Here is a 22,486-nt window from a genome sequence, read left to right as displayed (position 1 = left end):
AGGGCACTCAAACAAACCATGCATAAATAGTAGAGCACACAAAGGGAAAACTCACCAGCGAAATATAGTAAACATGGACACCACATTATCATAAATTAGAAATTACATTTATGCACTGTTAATATCTTTCATGATTTACGATTGTTTTTGTGCAAAAGAAATATCAGTTGACCAAAGCGTAAACTGACAGAGTAACTGATCCCTGCAGTACTCCTTGTGAGTGCTTGGAAGGACATGGTGACTTTCACAGCCACTGTTAATGCATGGCAAATAGCTGACTGTCCCTGCAGATCATTGTCGACCAAGTGACACAGCTTCGGTTGAGCCTCTGCATCCTCTTACATTGCTCCTCTTACATGCCCAGGTGAGCTGATTCTGTTCGGATCTGCAGTACACCTGCTGCGAGTTATGTGCCTCCTTTGCCCTCTGTGCTCTACAGTCAGGATCTCCTTCTCCTGCAACTACACTTTGAGATACCTGACCATGGCTGTTAAACCCTTAATTCATCAGGAAAATATTCACCTAGCTATTTGACTCTATCTCTGCAGTGACGATTGTCATGATATGCAAACATGCAACCAATGAACACTCAGAATAGGACACAACCAATGGGCAGTCAGGACACTCAGAGGTGGCATCACCACAAGGGGGCATGACATAAACACTATAAAAGTGACGTGGCACTCACACCCTGCCTCGTTCCACAGACATCTAGAGAGTTATACAGAGTTGAACAGCCGCATCGCACCCCAGCACGTGGCTTAGAGCAAGCTGGTCCAGTTAGACTGAGTCACTACAGTTAGATTAGCAGAGAGTCGAACTCATTTGAGAACTGTGTTAATAGTTCAATGAACACATTGAACTCATTTCAGAGTCTGGAGCATCCTTTAGTTAAGACTGCATCAAGTAGCAGCCTGTGTTATCCAAAGCAGCATAACACGACAACGATATTTAAAAATCTTCAACTTGCTAATGAGCAGTGACCCTGAAGTCTGTCTTGATGTTAAGTACGCTGTTTGAATTTTTGTCACCATCTATTATTCTGCAAGAGATTTTTTTGCCCTGAAAATCTGATTTTACTCCAAATTCTCAGCAAATCTATAGAAATATGACAGCCTGATATTAAAAAAAGCAATGCTTGTGTTGACAAAAACAACATTAATCTATTTGAGCATTTTATTAATTCATTCCGTACATTTTCACTATTTTATCCATTCATTTATTCAACCTTTCCCTTTGTATCCTCAACCTCAAAGTTGAATCATATTTTAAAACACTTCAGGGTAGATTTCCTTTGCATGAGCAATTTTGGTTCCACAGTGCAAATTTATTTTTCCTTTAATTTACTGAGAGTTAGCATTTTTGCTGAATGCTCTAAGGTGGCAGAAGTTGAGGTGAGCACTCCGATTATGAGTCAATATAAATCATGATGACACATTAAATGGGGGAGGGGATCACAACACTGGAAATTTAAAAAAATGTCATCATAGTTTCCAGAGTTAATCAATACTAGCTGATAGGTCAAGTTCAAACTTGTTAAAATAATATCTCTGCAAAATAAAAGTGCTTGGACAAGCATTTCCCTCACTCTGGGTTGCAATTTAAAACCCATGAAAAGCTTTTCTATGTCTGCAGCCAAAGAAAGTTTTCTGCGAAAGTGACTTTTTTGCATTGGCTGTAAGTATTCTGAGAGCAGCAAGGCTAGGCTGCTGTGAAACTCTTTCAAATTAACCCAACCAGCTTAATTGCAGAATGTGAAAAACAAAAAATTAACTTGCATTTATGTAGCATCTTTACTTTGGAAAACACCGCACAATGCTTTATAGGGTCACAAATCTTGTCAAAAATAGCCACCCAGTAGTAACAGAATAGGTTGGGTAATGCCAAATCCCCTGACTGCCTACCCCTTTGCAAACACATCCTGTGTACCCGAGGAGTCTTATCAGCCCAAACAAAAGTAGATATCAATTTATTAACCCTGCAAAGGAACGCCTCTGGTAGAAAGATTGGGAGACACTGAAAGAAAAACAAAAACCCCAGGAAAATATTCATCTTCATCTTCTGTACCCTTCCCGCAAGGGTCAGAGGAGGGGCATCCCACCTTTTCAAATCAGCCTTCACCTAATCCACCTGACTAGAAAAGTTGTTTATGGAGTATGGCCCAGTCATGGGCCTCCTACTATCCAAATCCAAGTCTCTGGGATTGGCACAATGTCATTGTTTTACCTCCGTTCAAAATACAATTGTTTCCTTTGTTGTTATTTCTGATGATTAGCACAAACAGATTCTTCTGTCCCTCCCTCCTCAAGGTGGTGACTCACGCTTGAAAACATGTGTGCATGCTCCGTCTGGCTGTTTTCCGTGCATGCGCTCAGGCATTAGGTGCAAGCAAGCTATTTGACTACATAAGGCATCAATACCAAAGCCTGTCTTTTCTCAACTGGCATTCACTGAAGCATATTTTCCACTGGATCACAATTAAGGGAAAGAACTCTGGCTAGTAAAGCTAATTTTGCAACTTCTAATGCTGCCTCAACAGCTGTCAGATAGCTCAGTACAAACCTGGTAACAATGCTGTGATTTTCCTGTTGTCTGAGATATTTAATAATTACGTTCAGCAGAAATGACATCAGCTGCTAATCTGACACATGTGACTTCAATATTAATGGGATGCACTTTGCAAGACCTCACCCTGGCATTCTGCAATACTCTCTAGGCCACTGGTGTGATGCATCACTGTAGATACACAAGGGGTTAATGTAAATACACGTAGACTAGCTAGACACTAGAGGGAGCGTCAGAAACATGACACATAGACATTGAACCAATAAGCCGTAAAATAGGACACGACCAATGGGCATTCAAGATACACACAGAGGTGACACTACCACAGAAGGGCATTACACCAACCCATATATAAGGACACAGCACACATGATCTTCCTCTTTCCAGTGGAGACACTCAGTGAGTACACAGGGTTGATTTGAAACACATCACACCCACCACGTGGATTGTAGCAGACTGGTTTGTCAGTCTGAGTAGCTATAGCAGGATTAACAGGAGAGTCGAATCTAAGTAAGAGAATTGTTAACAGTTTAATAAATGTGTTAAAGCTATATCCAAGCCTGAACCTTCCTTTGTCAGAGTGCACATCAAGGAAGCAGCTTATGCTACGTCAAGAGCATAACAAAACAACTGGAACCTCAGGACATGAACTGTTTTGTATCAAGATAATTAAGCATTAATTCAATGATCTTGTATTGGACAGCCAGGGTATCACACAGCAGAATGAATTCTCAAGTTTACCCTGGGAAATATGAAATCTCATTGTTCAGAATGCCTCATCGTGTTCTGTCTCTGCTCTGACTAGGTTTTTTTCCCATTTTGCTTCCTGTATCTCGCTTCCAGTTTCCCATTGACTATGTACTAACAGAGAATCACCTTCACTTAACCGCCTGGACCCTGATTGTTCTGCTGGATTTCACAGCCTCTAAAACAGTGTTTTTCAAGCTTTTACCACTGGCCGACCTTCTCGGCCCACTATTTTCTCTTACCTTTAATGTGACAGCTGAGCCTGTTTGGACCTTACACTCTCACTTGCTTTGTCATTCAATGTTACATTTCTGCTAAGGACTTTATCTGATGGTTTAAGTTCTCATTGCATCCTCTGAAAAAAAATCAAGAGATTTGTCCTCAAACTCACCTTGCAAGTCTTCAAATACATTTGAATTTTTGAGGGTTTTAAACTTTAATTTACTAGCACTTCCCAGCATAAACACACATGATTTGCACCGGTAAAATTAACAAAGACCAAGTTAAGAAATTATCTTTACACTGCTTTGTTCCCAATTTCAGTTTATTCATAGTAGGCTGTTACCGAGAGGCCCTGGAGCTCTGTATACAGCTCATACTAGCACTGTTCGCGACCAGGTGGACTGAAGCCTTGCAAATGTAACTAACCGCTAAATGCCAATTGGCAATCTAGGCTCCATTTGCTTTCCAACAGGGCAAAATTGACTATGGCAGAGGCGTTAAGACAGTCTTAGCAGGATATTCATGCTTGGAGGATGTGCCGGAGCCAATGTAACAGAAAACAGAATAAACAACAGCACCTCCTCCACAATAGTCCTCAATGCCGGGGTCCCGCAAGGCTGCGTACTTAGGCCCCTATGAAGCCCCCTGTACACACACGACTGCGTAGCAAAATTTGGTTCCAACTCCATCTACGAGTTTGCTGATGATACGGCCATAATGGGCCGGACCTCAAATAACGACGAGTCAGAATACAGGAGGGAGATAGAGAACCTAGTGGAGTGGTGCAGTGACAACAATCTATCCCTCAATGCCAGCAAAACTAAAGAGCTGGTCATTGAATTCAGAAAGCAAAGCATTGTGCACACCCCTGTCAGCATCAACGGGGCCGAGGTGGAGATGGCTAGCAACTTCAAATTCCTAAGGTTACACATTTCCAAAAATCTGCCCTGGTCCACCAACGTCGATGCTACCATCAGGAAAGCACAATAGTGTCTATACTTCCTCAGGAAATTAAGGAAATTCAGCATGTCCACATTAACTCTTACCAACTTTTACAGAAGCACTATCGAGAGCATCCTATCTGGCTGCATCACAGCCTGGTATGGCAACTGCTCAGCTCAAGACCGCAAGGAACTTCAGAGTGCCTTGAACACAACCTCGTCCATCACACCAACCTGCCTCCCACCCATTGACCCCCGCTGCCTGGGGAAAGTGGGCAGCATAATCAAAGACCCCTCCCACCCGGCTTACTCACTCTTCCAACTTCTTCCATCGGGCAGAAGATACAAAAGTCTGAGAACATGGCCGAACAGATTCAAAAACAGCTCTTCCCCACTGTTACCAGACTCATAAACAGCTCTTTTATTGTCTGATCTGATTAACAGTACACCCCTGTATGCTTCACCCGATGCCGGTGTTATGTAGTTACATTGTGTACCTTGTATTGCCCTATTATGTATTTTCTTTTCTTTTCTTTCCATGTACTTAATGATTTATTGAGCTGCTTGCAGAAAAATACTTTTCGCTGTACCTTGTGTACACGTGACAATAAACCAAATCCAATCCAACTGTGCCTCCTGCAAACCTGGTATGGGACTGCACTATCGAATTCAGGGCAGGTCCACTGTGATTGAGGCAGAGTCACTACCAGAGACAACCCCAAACCCTCAACCTCCGCCTCCCACCGTGTCCAACTATGCCAGTCGCTTCAGGCTATGCAGGGAGTCACCGCAGTTCCTGATCAAGATGCAGAGCTGCGAGCTGCACTGCACGGATGAGGCTCTCTCCAACTCATCGCTAGCCCAGGCCACGTTCTGCAAGATGGCACGCTCGGCCTCACTGTGGGCAGGGTCTGCAGATTGCCTAGGTAGGGGGGCTACATCATGCTTTGCATGGCGAGGGGCTGACTCAGGGAGCTTTGGAAAAGGGGCGGGCAGAGCCCTGGTGTTGGCAGAAAGATCCGAAGTGGAGGGGGATGGGAGCGGCTCCTTGTGGCCATTGAAAATATGCTGTCGCTCACCCACTTGAGACAGGGCCACTTGTGGGTTCAAAACTAGATTATCCTTGTCCATATTGTAGCCACTGGGTTGGCCACTTCCCGATTCCAAAATGGAGGTCCGCTAAGATTGCAGGGAAATTCAGCCAGATACAGGGAAACAAGCAGGTACAAGGTTTCCTGTGTATTAAGACTTGCAGAAACCCAGACAGAACTGAAACCAGCAACCATCTGCATATTAATGAGCAATCCCCGGGAACAATTGGAAACATTAAGAGTAATTGCAACCAAACCAGACTCCCCGGCGCCAGTGGGAGCCAAGACAAAGGAAGGCCAATGGACACATAGGAACCGCCCAACGATCAGGGAACAGCTCCAGTATTGGAGAAATCGATTCAATTGATTGGAACTTAGTCCAATCAATTAGAACCAAGTCCGGGGTCCGCCCAAAAGGGGGCAAAACCCCTGGGGGCTATAAAATAGAGCCCCCAAGTTCAATTCGTCCTTCTTGGCAGGGTCTCTCAGCAGCTCGAAACAACTCTTGACCCTGACCCTCAACAACGAGAGACCTGCCTAGCAGCTGCACCAACCAAGTAAGTGTCCAGTCAACGCACGCTATGAGATAGGCGCTCCTAGCTACTAGTCCATACCAGCTTGAAGCCTGCAGACTCAGAATCGAACAAAAGACCTTTGTTCCCCTGACCTGGTGGGCCATTTCCAAAGCTAAGTATAGGCCTTTTAGTGTTAGAGACTGGATTGGATTGGATTGGATTTGTTTATTGTCACGTGTACCGAGGTACAGTGAAATGTATTTTTCTGCAAGCAGCTCAACAGATCATTCAGTACATGGGAAGAAAAGGGAATTAAACAAAATTCAAGAAAATACAAGAAGATACATGAGAATACATAATAGGGCAACACAAGATATACAATATAACTACACAAGCATTGGCATCGGTTGAAGCATACAGGGTGTAGTGTTAATGAGGTCAGTCAATAAGAGGGTCATTTAGGAGTCTGGTGACAGTGGGGAAGAAGCTGTTTTTGAGTCTGCTTGTGCGTGTTCTCAGACTTCTGCATCTCCTGCCCGATGGAAGAAGTTGGAAAAGTGAGTAAGCCGGGTGGGAGGGATCCTTGATTATGCTGCCCACTTTCCACCGGCAGCGGGAGGTGTAGATGGAGTCCATGGATGGGAGGCAGGTTCGTGTGATGGACTGGGCGGTATTCACGATTCTCTGAAGTTCCTTGCGGTCCTGGGCCGAGCAGTTGCCATACCAGGCTGTGATGCAGCCCGATAGGATGCTTTCTATAGTGCATCTGTAAAAGTTGGTAAGGGTTAATGTGGACATGCCAAATTTCCTTAGTTTCCTGAGGAAGTATAGGCGCTGTTGTGCTTTCTTGGTGATAGCGTCAACGTGAGTGGACCAGGATAGATTTTTGGTGATCTGCACACCTAGGAATTTGAAACTGCTAACCATCTCCACCTCAGCCCCGTTGATTCTGACAGGGGTGTGTACAGTACTTTGCTTCCTGAAGTCAATGACCAGCTCTTTAGTTTTGCTGGCATTGAGGGAGAGATTGTTGTCGCTGCACCACTCCACTAGGTTCTCTATCTCCCTCCTGTATTCGGACTCGTCGTTATTTGAGATCCGGCCCACTATGGTCGTATTGTCAGCAAACTTGTAGATGGAGTTGGAACCAAGTTTTGCCACGCAGTTGTGTGTGTACAGGGAGTAGAGTAGGGGGCTAAGTACACAGCCTTGCGGGGCACCGGTATTGAGGACTATTGTGGAGGAGGTGTTGGTGTTCATTCTTACTGATTGTGGTCTGTTGGTCAGAAAATCGCATCCCTGCATCCACTCTGTCCAGCCCTGGCAGATTTTTATGCTTTTCAATTGCACCACCTCTCATTCTTCTAAACTCCAATGGCTACAAGCCCTGTCAACTCAGTAGCTTCTCCTACGACAATTCTGCCATCTCAGGAATCAGTCTGGTAAACCTTTGCTGCACTCCCTCCATGGTAAGTCTTTCCATTCATAGATAAGGAGACAAAAATTTCATACAATGCTCCAGTACTCACCAAGGCCCTGTACAGCTGCAGTAAGACATCCTTGCTCCTGTACTCAAGTCATTTTAGGAGGAGGTGTTGGTGTTCATTCTTACTGATTGTGGTCTGTTGGTCAGAAAATCAAGGATCCAGTTGCAGAGTGGAGAGCCAAGTCCTAGGTTTTGGAGCTTTGATATGAGCTTGGCTGGGATTATGGTGTTGAAGGCGGAGCTGTAGTCAATAAATAGGAGTCTGATGTAGGAGTCCTTGTTTTCGAGATGCTCTAGGGATGAGTGTAGGGCCAGGGAAATGGCGTCTGATTTGGACCGGTTGCGACGGTATGCAAATTGAAGTGGGTGAAGGCGTTCCGGGAGTATGGAGGTGATGCACTTCATGATCAGCCTCTCGAAGCACTTCATTACAACTGACGTCAGGGCCACCGGGCGGTAGTCATTGAGGCATGTTGCCTGGTTCTTCTTTGGTGCCGGTATGATGGTGGTCTTCTTGAAGCAGGTGGGGACCTCGGAGTGGAGTAGGGATAGGTTAAAGATGTCTGTGAATACCTCTGCCAGCTGGTATGCGCAGGCTCTGAGTGCACGACCAGGGATCCCGTCCGGGCCCATCGCCTTCCGTGGGTTCACTTTCAGGAAGGCCGATCTAACTTCGGAAACTGTGATGGTGGGTATGGGTGAATTAAGGGCTGCTGGGGCACTCGACAGCGGATTGTTGGTTACGTGCTCAAACCGAGCATAGAATGCATTAAGTTCATCGGGGAGGGGTGCGCTGCTGCCAGTTATACTGCTCGGCTTCGCTTTGTAGCCCGTTATGTTGTTTAGTCCTTGCCACAAATGCCGAGAGTCTGTCTGTGACTCTAGCTTAGTTTGATATTCTCTCTTGGCATCTCGGCTGGCTTTGCGGAGGTCGTACCTGGCTTTCTTGTATAGGTCAGGGTCATCTGCCTTGAACGCCTCAGATCTGTCCTTCAGTAGGGAGTCAATCTTACGGTTGAGCCATGGTTTCCGGTTGGGGAACGTACGTACTGCTTTCTTTGGCACGCAGTCATCCACACATTTGCTGATGAAGTCTGTGACGGTGGTGGCATACTCATTTAAGTTAGTCGCTGAGTTCTTAAATATGGACCAGTCCACTGTCTCTAAGCAGTCACGTAAGAGCGCTTCTGTCTCCTCGGACCAGCACTGCACAACCTTCTTAGCTGAATTCTCCCGCTTGAGTTTCTGCTTATAAGTTGGGGGAAGGAGCACAGTCTTGTGGTCTGATTTTCCAAAGTGTGGTCGGGGGATGGAACGGTAGGCGTCCTTGATTTTTGAGTAGCAGTGGTCAAGAGTGTTGTCGCCCCTGGTGGGACAGATGTGCTGGTGGAATTTTGGCAGTACACTCTTGAGGTTGGCTTTGTTGAAGTCTCCGGCCACAATGAACAAGGCCTCCGGGTGTTCTGTTTCATAGTTGTTTATGACTGTGTACAGTTCATGCAGCGCCTTCCTCACTCCTGCCTGGGGTGGGATGTAGACCACTGTGATAATGGCTGAAGTGAACTCACGTGGAAGATAGTATGGGCGGCACTTTACGGTCAAGTATTCCAGGTCTGGGGAGCAGTAGGTCGCCAGCGTCACCACATCCAAGCACCAGGAGGAGTTGATGAGGAGGCAAACCCCTCCACCCTTCGCTTTCCCTGAAGATGCCGTGCGGTCCGCCCGGTGAATAGAGAAGCCTTCTGGTTGTATGGCACAGTCCGGTGAGGTGGGGGTGAGCCATCGCTCTGTGAAACAGAGCACACAGCAGTCTCTTACTTCCCTCTGAGAGGTAAGTCAGGCGTTTAGTTCATCCAGCTTGTTTTCAATCGCTTGGATGTTTGCCAGGAGTATGCTGGGGACAGGGGTCTTGAAACGACGTTGCTTCAGTCTAACCTGCACACCGCTGCGTTTCCCTCACTTCCTCGGTTGGCGGCTGCTGCTGGATGATCCTGGGATCCGATGGGAGACGTCAGCCCTTGTGGAAGGTAGGTGGTTGTGTCTGGCGGGGTCCAGGGTGCTAGCGGGGTCCAGGGCGCTGTTTACGTTTCCAGGGTCGAGTCTGGCAGGGTCCCAGGCGCTGGTTGAGGTAGAGGGGTTGCTGGGAGGGTGCGCGTTTGCGATCCGGATGGGTCCCGACGTTCTGCGGGCGGGGGAATACCTTGCAGCGTGTTCAGGTCCTCGCTTGCATTCTCCGTTGTTTCTGGGGTCCTGGGTCATGGGCGGGGGCTTCCTGGGGCAGGTTGGGCTAGGTCCCATGGTCTGTTCCCTCCCTGGGTGCTCCTGTGGGTGGATCTTGAAGTCGGCACGGTGGGGGCCTCCATGTGGATTTTTCTTTCTTCCATCACCAGGTAGATCGGGTTCCTGGGCGGGCCTCTCCGGGTTGGGTCGCTGGGTGGGTCTCTCGGGGTTGCGTTAGGCCGGGTCTTGCCATCGGGGGTCGGGTCGGGAGCTCCGCGGACTAGGCCGGGCGATCCGGGGGCTGGCGTCGGTAGTTAGGCTCCGAGGCCCGGGGCGGAACCAAATCGAGGTCGGTGCTTCACTTCGGTGTGGGCCCGATCTTCTTCCAGGTCACGGAGGTCAGGTCGGGTCAGGTCAAAAGGTCTCCAAGGGCCTCGGAGGATCTTCAAGCCTGCAAGAGAAGATAAAAGAGAGAGGTTAGTAATAATGTTAGCTTTAGAATTAATTTTTAAAAGGTTAGAACGAGTATAAGTTAAGTTAAAAATGGATCTGTTGGGGAGAGCTTGCACAGAGTCACCTCGCTCCGGCGCCATCTTTGATAGTCTAGTAAGTAATGTTTTATTCATGAGTAGCGATTGACTGTGTATTTAACAAATGTGTTTTGATTTGAAACTTACTAACTGGTGTATTGAGTTATTGACCAACACTTTAACTTGAACCTCGTGGTGGTATCATAAAGATACCTGACGACTCTAGAGCAAGGTGATTAAACAGAGCAAATTAAGTACAAACACAATTAGCAACAATGTCAGAATCCAACTCCTGACAGGTGATGCAGTAGTTTTCTGTTTTATGCCCTGAAGAAGGACTGTTCCACATTCCTGACAGCAGTCTTCCAGTATCCTGCATCCTTTCAGAATGTAATTCCCCGCATCAGTTTACGATTTTCCCCTCAGATGGGGGGGGGGGTCGGAGGGGTGAGGGTTCCATATTAACTCCTCATCCCCACTATTCAGAGCCATACTGTTGCTGCAGCCAGAAGTCGCAGCCGACATTCTTAAAAGTCAGCCGTGATGGCCATTGGGCGCTTCCCCACGATCAGGACCACCATGACCGATCGCTTCTGGACTCTCCCGCCACCAGCCCATGACCCACCGGCGGTCACAACCCACAGTTTGGAAATCCCTGCTTTAAAACATGGGAAATCAAAAAGCACTGGAAATAGTATTTTACTTTCACAGCTGTAATATATTTTTCTGAACCTGCAGTACAGTTACACTCGCAGGGTTTTGACTTTTCATTATTTTTAATTCATCTTAGTGGGACATGGTTGTCGCTGGCAAGGCCAGAATTCCTTGCCCATCCTGAGTTGCCCTTGGACTGAACGGCTTGCTCGGCCATTTAAGAGGGTAATTAAGAATCAACCATATTGCTGTGGACCTGTAGTCACATGTAGGCCAGAGAGGGTAAGAACGGCAGATTTCCTTCCCTGAAGAAGATGTTTTTTTTCCCAAAATTTATAATAGTTTTAGGGCACCATTACTGTGATTAGCTTTCAATTAATTCATTGAATTCAAATTACACCAGCTGCCATGGTGGGATATGTGAATCATATCCTCATGACATTAGCCTGGGCCTCTATATTATTAAGCATCAACATTACCACTATGCCATCATCTCCCCATTTTCTCGACAAATGTTATCCTTGTTGTCTTCTTGCACATCCTATTTTTGGAAATCTCACCCATACGTTGGCTTTCTGTAACTTGACTAAAAGCTGCCTTCCTGTTTGAATTGGTTTTAAGTGCTGTTGTTGAGATCAGGTCACACTGAACTCAAATTTGTATATGACTGCCTCGCGGATTTGTCCACCTCAGTGTTTTAAGCAAAGAAGGAATGGTGTTAAGTTCACATATTGCCCTTCGAGACAAGCCAAAGGTAATATTATCTGTTTGGATGTCCTCCTGGAGGCATCATTATTTGACCTTGTGACTCCAATTACCCTCTCCAATGCTCGTGGCATCGGTCGCTCAATGTGCTTGTCCTCAGGGCACACTTAATCCAGCAAGGTGGAACAACTCTTTGCCACCAAATGGGTTATTCCTCCATTCTTTCCTTCTGTTTTTCCTCCATCTCTAATAATGTTTGAAGACAATGAACAAAAAAAGTTCTAATATCCTTATGATTTTTTTTTTCCTGAGATGCAGTGTTTGGGAGATTAATTGTTAATTCCTGGAATCGATTAAAAATCCTGAACACAGTAGCCAGTGGACTACTTCTGAAGTCTAACCAATCATTGTTTCATAGGCAAAGCAGCAGCCAATGTGTTCCACGATTGAAAATGAATGACCAGTTAATCTATTTTGGTGGGTGTGATTTTGTGATAAATGTTGTTCAGAACACCAACAGAATTTCTATCTTGGTTCCCCCGATCTCCCACTCTAACTTACTGTTTCTGTGAGGTTGCCACCTCAGTGAGGACAAGAAATTGGGAGTGTCACCATGGGAATTTGAACCTGAGGAGAACACTCTGCTGTTCTTTGAACAAGTGCTTTCAAGCTTTAACATCTATCTAAATGGACACACTGGCCTAGGTTTGAAATATAAGTTGAAAGACAACATTTCCAGTCATACAGCATTCCCTCACTGCAGAGACATCCTGGATTATGTGGATAAGTCTAGCAATAAATTTTTAACCTACAATCTGCTGACTCCGAGGCACAACTACCACTGCGCCAAGCTGACACATTAGTGACAGTGCTACCTTTTTGAATATTGCTTCTGAGAGAATAATATGTGAGAATAATGAAGGATTAACAATATACTGTAACTGCATCCAACCACTAGATGGCTATCAAGCTTATACACGTGATTCTCATGATTTGGGGAGAAGGTGGTTAAGCGAGGTAGAGAATAGTCGTGTTATCAGGGGCTCTGTAATTTGAATCATAGTTTTCGTGAATCTGCAATCTTTTATATCTTAGCAAGCAAGTCAAATCTATTTAATTGTAGTGTAAATAAATTAGCTTTGTTCAAAACTTAGCTTGATGTTCTTTGTGAGACACTACACTCCGAAGCCATCCTTATTCAGAAAGCAAAGAACACAGCTTCAAGTTTACATTGATGACATTCAAAATAATTTTCCTCCAGTGCAAAGGTAATAGTTCAAAAACATTCTTAACCGCTGATAATATTTTTAGTCTCTGATCTGGGTCCCCAATAAATTAAAGTAACAGAATGCACACGTCTATTTTAATGTTAAGGTAGCATTTACAGGCAACAGACGAGCAGGTAACTATACATTTTCCTTACCAAGTACATGCTCAGTGTACTGCAGAAGATGACTTCATCTTATGTGACATTTATAGTGACTTGAACATGGGCTGATCACATTTCTCAAATGGCAAAAGTTGTTTTAAGTCTCCAGTCATAACCAGACATGCTAAGTGGGCATTATAACTTGATGGCTGTCATTGATAATGTAGCTATCTCATCGTAGACAAACTCAAATGTCCCATTGTACCCTTATCGATGTGCTGTTGCTCAGAAAGCTTCATCCAAAATTAGAAAACCATAGGCAACAGATCTCAACTACTATCATGTTAAGTGACATGCAAGCAAACCAAAAATCTTTTGAAATTCTTAAAAAATATGTATGCACAAAAGTAACAATGTGAAGTTTCCTTTGGACTTATGAAGCTTTCTTCAATAAATGCTCAATGTTGAGTGAAAAGCAGTAAAGCTGGAACAAAAGCACTTACAAATTGTCAACTTTCAGGTGTGTCATTCTATTATTTAGCAGACAAGAAAAATAATACAATGGTTTTTGAAAAGGAAATATGCCTCAGAACACAGGATGACTAAAACATCATTAAAAAATTGAAAATAATCCATCGGGTGACATGTTTTGAAATTATTAGTGTGATAATTAATACTTGCAATTTTCCTACCAGCTGGCTGGGTTTAGATAAACCCAAGGGCTTAGATATTAACCCTCATAACATGGGCAGGAGAGAGGCGGGATGAGCAGTGGAGGAAGTTAAAGGAATGTGTCCAAAGATGTGCGGGTTAGGTGGATTGGCCATGCTAAATTGCCCGTAGTGTCCTAATAAAAGTAAGGTTAAGGGGGGGGTTGTTGGGTTACGGGTATAGGGTGGATACGTGGGTTTGAGTAGGGTGATCATGGCTCGGCACAACATTGAGGGCTGAAGGGCCTGTTCTGTGCTGTACTGTTCTATGTTCTATGTTCTATGAATCAAGTGTGACTAATATTTCAAGCAAGCAACCACCATCATTTTAGGGGTGCCTGATGGTGGAGGCAAGTTTGGCCCATAACTTACTCAGGCTGGCAAACTCTGGTGGATTGCCACTCTCGATGGAATTTCCCAATATTGAGGTAGGTCCGAGCACGGGAATGGAGAGGAAACCTTGCGTAGCTAACAATGGAATGCACAATGAATGGTAGGACCCAAGGAAGTACAGAGGATCAGAGAGACCTAAGAGTGCATACCCATAGATCTCGGAAGATAGCAGGACTGTTAGATAAGAAGTCATATGGGATACTTGCCTTTATTAACCGATGGATGGAATGTGAGAGCAGGCAGCTTATGTTGGAGCTGTATAAAATGCTGGTTCAGCCTCAGCTACAATACTGTGTGGCAGTTCTGGTCAGCACACTATAGGAACAGAATGATTGCACTGGAGAGGGTGAAGAAGAGATTCATCAGGATGTGGCCTGTTCTGGAGCGTTTCAGCTACCAAGAGAGACTGGATCGGCCAAGCTTGTTTTCTTGGGAGCAGAGAAGGCTGAGGGGGGAACTGATTGAGGTGTATAAAATAATGATGGACATAGATAGGGTGGATAGGAAGGAACTATTCCCATTAAGAGAGGGGTCAATAATAAATAGAGGGGATTTGAGGAAAAATATTTTCACCCAGAGGGTGTTGGGAATCTGGAACTCATTGCCTGAAAGGGTGATAGAGGCGGGAACACTCACAACATTTAATAAGTATTTGGATGAGTACTTGAAATGCCATAGCATACAAGGCTACGGAGCAAGTGAAGGAAAATGGGATGAGAGTAAATAGGTGTTTGATGGCCGGCATGGACACAAAGGCCTCTTTCCAAGCTGTAAAGTCTCTATGGCTCAATAACCTGAATATCCTGACATGGGATCCGACGGACTGCATGAATCATACACAATTTTTTGATCAGTTGATTTTTCGTTTATAGATAGTCAAATCTGGGGCTGGATTCTCCGCTGTCGGACGGAGAATTGCTGGGTCCATGGCTGTGCATGCACATGGCAGCAACCGACAGCGGTCGCGCCATACAACATGGCGCCAGCCGCACGCAGACACAGCCTACCAGATAGTGCCCCCCGTGACCCCCCCTTGCCACCCTGGACCACTCCCCACCAGTCCCCCCACCCCTGCCAAAGCCCCCTCGACCAGCCGAACGGCCCCCCCCGCCAACTGTGGCAGTGCTGGACACAGTCCGCAGCCGCCACGTGAGGTCCCCGAAAACTGCGAGCACACGCACCCCATGCCGTCGGGAAGTCGGCCCATCGGAGGCGGGGCATTGGGTGAGGGCCTCAGGTGACGTCCTGAGGCCGTCCCAATTGTGTGCAGCACACTCAGCGATGACGCCGTTTTTGAGGGGGCGCAGCATCAAAGCGGATTCTCCATCCAATTGTCAAATGCGATTTCACCGTCGGCAATCGGAGAATCAAAAAGTCTCCCACTTCTGTCCAGTCTTCTGATAGCCTAACCCATTATTTATACTGTAAAGTCCAGGCTATTGTCATAGAATGAAATAGATAATCAATATGACAGGAAAAGACTGGAGGCAGTTCTTGTTATTGTAAAATTATTCATAATGTAATTCTACAGTAATTTGGACTTTACAGAGACCTTGTTGGCGTCCTGCTTCTCCATCAAGCCCACCATGTAGGTTATAAGGGCATCTGCTTTGCATCAGAGAGCAGCTTCATTGATTGTGATTAAAGTCAATACTTTGAATTAGCCGAGAGGTACCTGACATCGCATGAACCAATAATCAGATTTTCTGCTCTTAGCAGCTCTGAATGGATGTTAGCTTCTACGTTGTCTGAAATGCTGGTTCCCATCAACATTATAGAAGCAGCACTGGAAGACATGTGGGCACCCCAGTCACATTCATTATCTGACAACTTCCAGGAAGGTGCAGGAAATGGAAATGCTGAATCTCCACAAAAGTGATCTGGTAGAAGAGAACAAGCATCGAGGGAGGGATTTTCTAGCCCCCCTCACCCCCGGCCTGTTTTCTGGTGACAGAGGAGACTGCCCATTGGCCGCCAGTGGAATCTTCCAGTCAAAGAACAAAGAACAATGAAAAGTACAGCACAGGAACAGACCGTTCTGCCCTCAAAGCCTGTGCTGATCATGATGACAGAACTAAAATAAACCTTCTGCCTTACTTGATCCACATCCCTCCATTTCCTCCCAATTCATGTAGCCATCCTGATGCCTCTTAAATGTTGATAATGTGTCTGCTTCCACCACATCCTCTGGCAGCGCGTTCCAGGCACCCACCACTCTCTGCGTGCAAAATCTACCCCGCACATCTCCCTTAAACTTCCCCCCTTATATCTTGAACCTGGCCCCCTTGTAATTGACAATTCCAGCCTCTGACTACCCACCCTTTCTATACCTCTCATAATTTTGTAGACCTCTATCAGGTCTCCCCTCAGCCTCTGTCTTTCCAGTGAAAACAATCCTAGTTTAATCAACCTCTCCTCATAGCCAACACCCTCGAGACCAGACAACATCCTGGTGAGCCTTCTTTGCACTCTCTCCAAAGCTTCCACGTCCTTGTGATAATAATAATAGTCTTTATTCATGTCAGTAGGTTTACATTAACGCTGCAATGAAGTTACTGTGAAAATCCCCTAGTCGCCACACTCCGTTGCTTGTTCGGGTACACAGAGGGGGAATTCAGAATGTCCAATTCACCTAACAAGTACATCTTTTGGGACTTGTGGGAGAAAACCAGAGCACCTGGAGGAAACCCACACAGAAACGGGGAGGACGTGTAGACTCCACACAGTGGCCCAAGCTGGGAATCGAACCCGGGTCACTGGAGCTGTGAAGCAACAATGCTAACCACTGTGCTGATAACGTGGTGACCAGAACAGCACGTAATACTCCAAATGCGGCCTAACCAAGGTTTTACGCAGCTGCAACATGATTTCCCAACTCCTGTACTCAATGCCCCAGAGATCCCTCAGGGAATGCTAAAAGACATATTTCAGGGATGCTGCCCCAGCTGATGAAGGCAAGAATGCCATTTCCCTTCTTAATCACCTTGGCCATCTGTGTTGCAACTTTTAGGGAACTGTGGACCTGCACGCCCAGATTCTTCTATATGTTAATGTTCCTAAGGGTTCTGCCATTTAGAGTATAATTCGTATCTAGATCTGATCCTCCAAAATGCATCACCTCGCATGTGTCTGAATTAAACTCCATCTGCCATTTCTGTGCCCAAGTCTCCAATCTATCCATCTCCTGTTGTATCCTCAGACAATCCTCAACACTATCAGCAACTCCGCCAACTTTTGTGTCATCCGCAAACTAACTAATCAGTCCTGCTGATGTCTGTGGTGTTTTATGTGGGTGCCCTGTTGTGGGTGATCACCTTCGGCAGAACCGGAAGAACCCCCTGCCATGAAGGACTGGAAAATCCAGTCCCATGTTTTTTTTAAGGAACGACATTGTGGAGCAGTGCCCCAAGCCGTTCATTCTTCTGTAGCTTGGATAGTCAGAGGCTTTTCCCCAGGGTAGAGGGGTCAATTACTAGGGGGCATAGGTTTAAGGTGCGAGGGGCAAGGTTTAGAGTAGATGTACGAGGCAAGTTTTTTACACAGAGGGTAGTGGGTGCCTGAAACTCGCTGCTGGAGGAGGTGGTGGAAGCAGGGACAATAGTGACATTTAAGGGGCATCTTGACAAATACATGAATAGGATGGGAATAGAAGGATACGGACCCAGGAAGTGTAGAAGATTGTAATTTCCTCGGGCAGCATGGTCGGCACGGGCTTGGAGGGCCAAAGGGTCTGTTCCTGTGCTGTACTTTTCTTTGTTCTTTGTTCTTGTTGTTCCTTTATACTTACAGATAATGCAGCTTTCATACTGAGCTACAGATTCCAAATGATTAAACTCTTTATATATATTTTAATCTTGCAGTTTCAGGTTTTATACTCTTCAAACACACAAATGGCATTTTTGCTACTCGTTCCTCAATAAGTTATAAATGTTCCTGTTTGGAAGGGTTGGGACATTATTTGACAAATGGACTTATGAGCAGCATCCCTGAAATGTGCCTTTTAGCATTCCCTGAGGGAGGAAGTTAACATTAATATAATTATCTCTCACCGATGTAGTGCACCATATTGCAAGTTTTGAAATCTTAATCTCAGTCCTGCAGGGCAAGCAAGGATTACTCTATCCCACTGAGGTTGGCAATTTATTCTGTATTATTAATTATGACGACTCCATCATTTTGTACAAAAATGCTAACTGGCCAAGAAGTAATACACTGTGGTCTTTATTGGATGAACAATATTTCAAACGACACTTTCATCATCCAAAAAAGAGCTGGAAACCCCAGGAGGAATCTTGCTTTCCTGAGCTGAACGTAATGACTCTATCTGTAAGTGAAACAATCTCTCTACTGGTAAGGGTGAAGAGCGCATTGAATATTTTATTTAAAGTAAGATAAATTGGCTGTTATTGAATGTTTCGCAAAGTCTATACATGTTAGTTTCCAGCTGGATGTGGAGGGTGGGGGCTGTGAGGGTTTGGGCGGGGGGGAATGGTGCACTGGAATGGTGCACAGGAATAGGAGGCAGCTATCTGAGGAGTGCACTTCAGTAAAATGTTCAGTTAGAGGTAGGGAAATACTGCAGTCCATTTTCTAACCTTTTTATGTGCAAAATGTTGGCCATGAATTTCCAAATGGTTGTCCCAGCATTATAAATTACGTCTCAGTAATTGAAGTTGCAAACTTATAATGTTCCACTTTCTTGGAGCAATGACCCCATGAATGATTCTTTTGGTAAGGATAGGAAAGAATGGCAGTTTGATTTGGGATAGCAGCTATAACTGATTCTGCACATTCCAACCTCCAAAGACGGTGGGTGTGGGCTGGCTGGATGTTAAAATGTTAAACGCCTCTTTCTGCATACAGTTCAAATCAAACCTACCCACTTCCTTTTTTAATGGAGGCCATAGCGCAGGGCATGAAACTAGCCTCCTCCGAAAGGGCGACTTCATCATTTAAATATTATAATGAGGTTGTTTGCCTCAGATTTATTCAATTTTAAACTTAAGCCGAGCTGGCTGAAGTTTGACTTTCACGCCAGATACAATCTATTTGGTGCGATTTTACGGCCGTGTCGCGGTTGAGTGAGAGTGGGACATGGCTGTTAGATTGCAGGGACCGGGCGTGACACAGCTGTTAGATTGCAGGGACTGGGCGTGACACGGCTGTTAGATTGCAGGAACCGGGTATGACATGGCTGTTAGATTGCAGGAACTGGGCGTGACACGGCTGTTAGATTGCAGGAACCGGGTATGACATGGCTGTTAGATTGCAGGGACTGGGTATGACACGGCTGTTAGATTGCAGGGACTGGGTATGACACGGCTGTTAGATTGCAGGGACTGGGCGTGACACGGCTGTTAGATTGCAGGGACTGGGCGTGACACGGCTGTTAAATTGCAGGGACTGGGTATGACACGGCTGTTAGATTGCAGGAACCAGGTATGACATGGCTGTTAGATTGCAGGGACTGGGCGTGACACGGCTGTTAGATTGCAGGAACCGGGTTTAACACGGCTGTTAGATTGCAGGAACCGGGCGTGACACGGCTGTTAGATTGCAGGGACCGGGCGTGACACGGCTGTTAGATTGCAGGGACCAGGTATGACACGGCTGTTAGATTGCAGGGACCGGGTATGACACGGCTGTTAGATTGCAGGGACCGGGCGTGACACGGCTGTTAGATTGCAGGGACCAGGTATGACACGGCTGTTAGATTGCAGGGACCAGGTATGACACGGCTGTTAGATTGCAGGGACCGGGTATGACACGGCTGTTAGATTGCAGGGACTGGGTATGACACGGCTGTTAGATTGCAGGGACTGGGTATGACACGGCTGTTAGATTGCAGGGACCGGGTATGACACGGCTGTTAGATTGCAGGGACCGGGTATGACACGGCTGTTAGATTGCAGGGACTGGGTATGACACGGCTGTTAGATTGCAGGGACTGGGTATGACACGGCTGTTAGATTGCAGGGACCGGGTATGACACGGCTGTTAGATTGCAGGGACTGGGTATGACACGGCTGTTAGATTGCAGGGACCGGGTATGACACGGCTGTTAGATTGCAGGGACTGGGTATGACACGGCTGTTAGATTGCAGGGACTGGGCGTGACACGGCTGGTAGATTGCAGGGACTGGGCGTGACACGGCTGGTAGATTGCAGGGACTGGGCGTGACACGGCTGTTAGATTGCAGGGACTGGGTATGACACGGCTGTTAGATTGCAGGGACTGGGCGTGACACGGCTGGTAGATTGCAGGGACTGGGCGTGACACGGCTGTTAGATTGCAGGGACTGGGTATGACACGGCTGTTAGATTGCAGGGACTGGGCGTGACACGGCTGGTAGATTGCAGGGACTGGGCGTGACATGGCTGGTAGATTGCAGGAACCGGGCGTGACACGGCTGTTAGATTGCAGGAACCAGGTATGACATGGCTGTTAGATTGCAGGGACTGGGCGTGACACGGCTGTTAAATTGCAGGGACTGGGTATGACACGGCTGTTAGATTGCAGGGACCGGGCGTGACACGGCTATTAGATTGCAGGAACCGGGTTTAACACGGCTGTTAGATTGCAGGGACTGGGCGTGACACGGCTGTTAGATTGCAGGGACTGGGCGTGACACGGCTGTTAGATTGCAGGAACCGGGTTTGACACGGCTGTTAGATTGCAGGGACCGGGCGTGACACGGCTGTTAGATTGCAGGGACCGGGCGTGACACGGCTGTTAGATTGCAGGGACCAGGTATGACACGGCTGTTAGATTGCAGGAACCGGGCATGACACGGCTGTTAGATTGCAGGAACCGTGTATGACACGGCTGTTAGATTGCAGGGACCGGGTGTGACACGGCTGTTAGATTGCAGGGACTGGGTATGACACGGCTGTTAGATTGCAGGGACCGGGTATGACACGGCTGTTCGATTGCAGGGACTGGGTATGACATGGCTGTTAGATTGCAAGGACTGGGCGTGACACGGCTGGTAGATTGCAGGGACTGGGCGTGACACGGCTGGTAGATTGCAGGAACCGGGTGTGACACGGCTGTTAGGTTGCAGGAACCGGGTATGACACGGCTGTTAGATTGCAGGAACCAGGCGTGACACGGCTGTTAGATTGCAGGAACCAGGCGTGACATGGCTGTTAGATTGCAGGGACTGGGTTTAACACGGCTGTTAGATTGCAGGAACCGGGTATGACACGGCTGTTAGATTGCAGGGACTGGGCATGACACGGCTGTTAGATTGCAGGAACCGGGTATGACACGGCTGTTAGATTGCAGGAACCGGGTATGACACAGCTGTTAGATTGCAGGGACTGGGCGTGACACGGCTGTTAGATTGCAGGAACCGGGCGTGACACGGCTGTTAGATTGCAGGGACTGGGCGTGACACGGCTGTTAGATTGCAGGGACTGGGCGTGACACGGCTGTTAGATTGCAGGGACTGGGCGTGACACGGCTGTTAGATTGCAGGGACTGGGCGTGACACGGCTGTTAGATTGCAGGGACTGGGCGTGACACGGCTATTAGGTTGCAGGGACCGGGTTGGGTGCAGATCGGTTTGCGATCTAACCAGCCCACTCCCTTGGCGAAATCAGGATCCTGCCATAGAGCAGTGATTAACCAATAATCACCAAGTAAAGCCAATCTCTATACAATTATCAGGAACAACCCCCTATATAACGGCCTCCTGCGATCTCACCGTTTCCCCAGCATGTGGTCACGGAGAGGGGCAGGAATTGTTACGCCTTTGTAAACATGTGAAGCTGACAGATTCAAATTTATTTACAAACTCATGGAGTTGGTTAGGAATCATTATCATCCAAAAACCTCTATCATTCTTCAGAGGTACAAATTTAATTTGATGGCGGGGGACACAGGAGAATCCATTGTAGTATTGTGACCAGATTAAGAAAACTGGCAGAATATTACAAGTTTGGAACATCCCTGAAGGATATGTTAAAGGAGAGACTGGTGTGCGGGATAAATAACATGACTATCCAAAATAAATTTCTGGACTTAAATAAGGGTATGGAAATAGCCTTGTCCATGGAAGGTGTAGAAAAAGGTGCTCAAAAATTGCAAAGAGTGGGTGTGAGGTCCACATGTTGGGGAGTGGGGCTGTGAGGAGCTGCAGCAACACTGGGGTCGAGGGTACCTGTTCAAACAAAGGATGATGACTGATGTAGAAAACTTGGGTAAAGCCCGCTGTTTTGCTCAAACAAACAATTTCGATGAGCATTTCAGATGTGGGGAAAATCACACCCTAGAGAAGAGCTGGTCGGTGCAGGGCGTAGAGTGTTTTAGGTGTGGTAGAAGAGATCACTTCAG

At 46.5% G+C, this 22,486-nt stretch overlaps 1 pseudogene; it reads right to left on the bottom strand.

Annotated features, from left to right (window-relative positions):
- Positions 1-5,205: 5,205 nt before the first annotated feature.
- Positions 5,206-22,486, bottom strand: part of LOC119963641 — a 61,655-nt pseudogene continuing 44,374 nt past the window's right edge.

Source organism: Scyliorhinus canicula, chromosome 3, assembly GCF_902713615.1.
Source record: "Scyliorhinus canicula chromosome 3, sScyCan1.1, whole genome shotgun sequence".
NCBI classification, from domain to species: Eukaryota; Metazoa; Chordata; class Chondrichthyes; order Carcharhiniformes; family Scyliorhinidae; genus Scyliorhinus; species Scyliorhinus canicula.
The sequence above is the reverse complement of the archived record's forward strand: the minus strand, read 5'-3'. Positions and strand labels throughout refer to the sequence as shown.